We start from the raw sequence: 6,000 nt of genomic DNA on the forward strand, positions 1-6,000 counted from the left end.
CTATCGGTACAAATCACGCATTCACTGCATCAACATAGCATCCACTTAACGCGAGGGACAGCGATGAGGCTTTCGTACATAATAATCATTAATCATTAATATTTTTTTTTAATTTTTTAATGTTAAAAATATAAATATAAAAAACAAACAAGAAGTTAATATTTAATCTCAGTCAAAGCTCGAATCTTTACTGACTTATTTAATAAATTAAATAGATGAAAAATTGACGATTATTTTAAACATCAAATTTTTAAAAGTCACTTAAAATTATTAATGACTTTTTCATATTTACAATAAAATACAAATTAAAAAAAATTTTTTTAATTAAACATCTATCAAATTCGTTAAATTAATAAACAATTTTTGTTATCATATGGTTCGTCGATTTCGTGTAATTTACATCAATAAAGCAACAATAAATTTGATTTACTACGACAAGATAAATGCTATCTGTATGGAATAGATATATTTAATATGAATATATAAACATTCCAATAAATGTATAATTTAAATTAGTAATTATTGCGGAAATTACAAAAATAAACATGATGGCATTTACCTGGACATAGTTCACATAAATTTTATATTACATATGTAATATTATTATACATACATTTATTTATGATAAAATTAATTACAATATTAATGCGTATACATACTTTGTATATGTATAGAATTTTATAAGATATTAAGTTTAATTTCAGGGGAACTGAAAATTCGATGAAATTTAAAATTATATATAATATATCATAAAATCATAAAATTAAAATTATATATAATATATAATCATATTTGACAATTGGGTTGTTGACAATTAAATAAAATTTAAGATTAATTTAAAATTTTATTTAATTTTTAATCTTTTCTTTGCAATTATCAAGTACGTACACATGATGTCTATGTATCCTTCCTATCTACATATTATATAATTTATTAGTCAGATTTATTATATAATATTTTTTTAGTTTAATTATATTTATTTTTTAAAACAAAATTTAATTACCCGATCGCGAAATCTATTTAAGTGTCATTTTATTTATAATAATTTAATTTTTCAATTTATCTACATTTATTGTCTTTACCTATACAGTACTTATCTATATACTTATCCTACCTATCCGTATTTTCATTTATTCATGCCTATTCGCATATCCTATCTCTGTTCGTATATTTCTACTTCCTGCATTACTTCATTAACGTGTAACACCGCGAATATAATACGTTAATGACTGTGTTCAGCAGAGAAAGCAGCTTTGCTGTTGTAAAATTCTTCAACACGATTGGTTCTTGCTTTAGGTTCTTTATGAATTTAAATGAACTAATGATATTAAATCAAATTTTACAATAATTGCAAAACTGCTTTCTTTGCTGAATGCAGCAGCTAATGCCTAACCATGTCCTATCGTGTACTGATACATTCAAAGAGATTACCTAATCGATCGTATTAAATAAATGAGCAATAAATGATAATAATTAAAACAGACTTTTAATTTTTAAAATACAAAAAATTAATAAATAACAAAGCTAATGAGAGCCATTGCGGATAATGAAGTGCAACTAGAATTTGTAGATTAAAAAACTTACAAAACTTGCGCTTCATTATCTGCACTAGCTCTCATTAGCCCAGTTATTTGTTAGTTATTGTATTTTAAATCAACAATATAAGAACTCGCAATTTGCGAGTAAGTTGCCCTCCCGAATATTCAGAATTTACCTTTATATATATCTTTCAAAAAATTAGATTGGTGTTACACACCAACAGCCACTTCGTTCAGATCCTCGTCTTTTTTCTGGCCAATATTCTGGCTTATTATGCCAGAGATCGACAGCAAGGAGAAATATTCTTTTTTGCTGCCTAAAAGCGTAAAATTTTACGCCTTTGTATGATGCGCGAAACACGAACGCGTCGCGAAGGGGCCACCATATTAATCAAATTGAATATATTAAATATTAATTATCAATAATAATAATTTTATTAATACATGTGTGTGAATAAATTTATTCTTTATTTGTGTCTATTCGAAACTAAAAATATAAGTATTTGACTAAAAATAAATCTAAATTTAAAAAAATCTCTATGAGGGATATTTTCAACATTTTGATTTTATAAATCTCTAATATTGTGAAATTAGATCAAATTTCTTAATATAAATTTTACACAATATAAACAACAAAACTTCAAATTAAATATAAATCGGAAATTACTAAATCGATTACTAACCCAAAATTTAAGGCCCATGTACGTATTCTTAACGATTCGAACGATTCGTTGCTGAATCTCATCTCAAAACATGCAGAGAGATAAGAAATTTAGATAAATGATGTAAGATCCAAAAGGGAAATAATTTTCCCTTATATTAATAAATATCGTATATCGTTTATGTTTTAAATTAATACAATCATTTTCTGCATAATTTATTATTTCAAAATTAATATTTTAAAAAATTATACAAAATGCCTACATTAAAAATTATTATTTCACTAGTAACAAAGAACCCCAATAATAAGGGTGAACAAAAAAAGAATCCTTTTTAAAAACAGTTTTTTTAAAAATTTTTATAATATGTATTTTTTTTTTCTCCCCCCAAAACTTAAAAAAATTTTAAATTCCTGAAATGAATTTTTAAAAAAGGGGATAGATAGAAAAAAAAAAAAAACTATACTTATTATACGTAACAACACTGTTCTATATTAAAATTTTTATAACAAAAAAACTTTTTATTCCTCTAATTATTTTTATATAAAATTTTATGTTTTTTAATTTTTTAATTTACTGTTTTTTTATTTTTTTAAAAAAAATTAATATTTTTTTTTAATTTTTTTTTTAAAATTCCCCAATGCGTTAAATTTAAAATCCGGGGGTTTTTTATAATTCTGGTTGAAAAAACCCCCGGGGGTTTTTCCCCGGTAAACAGAGTCAAAAAAATCTTTTCCCCCTTTTTCAATTTTTAAATAATTTAAAAAATATTAATAACTTTCAACTTTTTCAAAAAAATTTTTATTTTAAAACCCCCTTAAAAATTTTCAAAAAACAAAAAACAAAAAATTTTAAATTTTTTTTTCCCCAAAAGTTTTTAAAATTTTTTTCAAAATTTTTTTTAAATCGTATTTTTTTTCCTTTTTTGGAAAAAAACTTTCCAAAAAAAAAAGCAAACTAAAAAGTTTTTAAAAAATTTTTAAAAAAAAAATTTTTAAAAATCTATAAAAGAAAACAAAAAATTTTTGCTTTTTTTCCCATAAATCGATAATACGACCCCAAAAATCATGGGGAAAATTTTTAAAAGGGGTTTAAATTTTAAATAGTGCCAAAAAAGAAAATAAATTCCCCCATTTAAAAAATTAAAATTTTTTTAATTTTTAAAATTTTTAATTTTTTTAAATTTTACTTTTTTATCGAAAATACCTTTTTTAAAAAAAAGAAAAAAATTTTTATTTCTTTTCATAAACTCAAAATTTTTTTTTTAAAAATTTTTTATCAATTTTTTGTTTTTCCCTTTTTTATTGGCAAATTTTTTTACAACAGTAAAATAAAAACGTTTTTAAAAAATTTGGAAAAAAATTTTTAAAAAAATTTGGAAAAATTTTTAAAATTTTTGGCCGGGAAAATTTAAATCAATCTCCCCAAAATTTTAATTAAAATCTTTTTAATGACAAAAAATTCAAAGGGGGGGGTTTTTTTTGACCAGGGGGCCCCTTTTACTTGCCCCCAAAGGGGTTAAAAACCCCGGGGAACATCCCGTAATTTTTTAAATGTAAACGTTTTTAAAAACCGATTTTTTCCAACCAACCAATTTTTTTTAAAAGGGGGGGGAAAGGGGTTCCCAACAAATTGGTTCGACAATTTTTGAAATTTTTAATTTTGTAATTTGAGAAATAAATATAATATAGGTTTTTTTGGGGGATAATTTTTTTGGGGGGGAAAAGGGGGTATTTTTAAAAAACGCACAAAAATAAAAAGGGGGGAACAAAAAGGTTTGCCCCGGGGGCTTTCAAAATTTTTTTTTTAAAAAAAAGGGGGTACTTTTGTGTTTTGTTAAGGAAATTTTGGAAAAGGGGGAAAAAGGGCAAAATTTTAAAAAATTAAAAAAACTAAAGGGTGAGTGAAAAGGGGTAAAAATTTTTTTTTAAAGTAGAAATAAAAATAAAGCCCCCGGAGGAAATTTTCCCTAACTTTCAACCCCGGGACTGTTATTTTTGGGGGCTTTTTTTCGATTAGAGTTTTTTTAAATTTATTTCCCGAAAATAGTTTTTTAATTGGGGCCCTAAAACTTTTTGGGGAAGTAATAAAGGCACCCCGCATCTGGGGGGGCCCCAAAAAAATTTCACCCCCCCCAAATTTTTTAGGGGAAACCGGGGGTTTTCTCTCCCACGGGGGGGGGGGGCGGGGTAAAGTCTGTTAAAAAATAAAAACTAAAAAAAACAAAAAAAAAAAACCCCAAAAAATTTTAAAAAAATTTTAATTTAAAAGGAACTCGGGGAATTTTTTTGTATTTTTAAAATTTTCCCCAAAAATTTTTACCCCGGGATTCCAAAAAAAATTTTTTTTAAAAAAAATTAATACCCGAAAAAAAATTTTTGGGGATTACCCTAAATTAAAAATTTTTTTTTTAAAAAAAACCCCTTTTTCCCGGGGGAAACAAAAAAAAAAATAAAATTTTAAAAAAAGGGCACTTTTTTTCAAAAATTTTTTTTTTTTGGGGCGGGGGAAAAAGCGAAGAAAGAAAAAATAAATTTTTTTAAACAAAAAAAGAATTTTCCGCAAGGGGGCCCCCGGGGGGCCCAGCCCCCACCCTCCTCCCCAAAGGGGGGGTTTTCCCTCCTTTTCCCACTGACCCGCAAAAAAACACTCGCAAAAAGGGGGCAAATCGCGGCGACGAAAACCCGGGGCCTTTTTCGGGAAGGCCCCCGAAAAACGCCCCGACCCCGACGAACCCCCGGTGCGGTTCGTTCATTTTTTAAAAAAACGGCGACAGGTACTTAGCTTCCCGTTGGATTTTTACACGAAGAGGGGAAGATTTTTAAACATATCTAAAAAAAATTTTCTAAAAACCCCTTTTTTCCCCAAAAATTTTTAGTTGAGAAAAAAACCTTCTTTTCGTATAAATATCCTCTGGGTACTGAGCCCTCCCTTTTTCGTCAAGGGTTTAAAACCCGTGAGAAGGGGGAAAAAAAAGTTTAAAAAAATAATTTTTTAACCTTTTTTGAATTTTAAAAATTTTTAAACTTTTTTTTAATGAATTTTTTTTTAAAAAAAAGAGTCATGAAAAGGTAATTAATAAAAAAAAAAAAGTTTTTTTTTCGGGGAAAAAAAAAATTTTTTCGGAAAAAATAAGTTTCCAAAAAAATTCGTTTTTAAATTTTTTAAAGGGGATCGTTAAACGAAAAAGGGGGGGGAAAAACAAAAAAGAAAACATTAACTTTTAATTTTTTGGAAAACCCAAAAATTTCGGGATTTGGGAAAAAGTATTAGTCATATAAAGAGCTTTTTTAAAAACTCGTTTGATACTTTCGTACAGACAAATGGGTCGTGGGCGGGGGCCCCCTTCCTCACTTTCTTTTTTTAAATGGAATAATCGCCCCAAAAAATGCTAGTACAAAATAAGAAAAGTTTATTTATAAATATTCACGTAAACGATTACTAAATGATTAATTTTCATAAAAACCAAAAATTTTGTTTTTAAAATTTGCATTTTTTTGCATAATTTTTAAAAAGTAATGGGGAAAAAGAATTTTACGGACACGGCCGCATTTTTCTGTACACACTACCCCTTTTTTAAATCGCATAAAGGGACGCGCAGTAAATTACGCCCCAAACCCCAAACCCCGCCGCCGCCGGTGGGGCCCCCCTACCATCTTCCAAAAAAAAGGTCGGCCAACCCCCCTAACTCCGAAAAAAAACAAAAAATTTCAATATTACGGAAAGTAAAAAAAACCTTCTTTCCCCCCTTTTTTGATTTTTATTAATAAAAAAGTTATTTCAAAATTTTAACGGCGCCCGTC

This window comes from Acromyrmex echinatior, chromosome 8, assembly GCF_024713525.1.
Source record: "Acromyrmex echinatior isolate Ae372 chromosome 8, ASM2471352v2, whole genome shotgun sequence".
NCBI lineage: Eukaryota > Metazoa > Arthropoda > Insecta > Hymenoptera > Formicidae > Acromyrmex > Acromyrmex echinatior.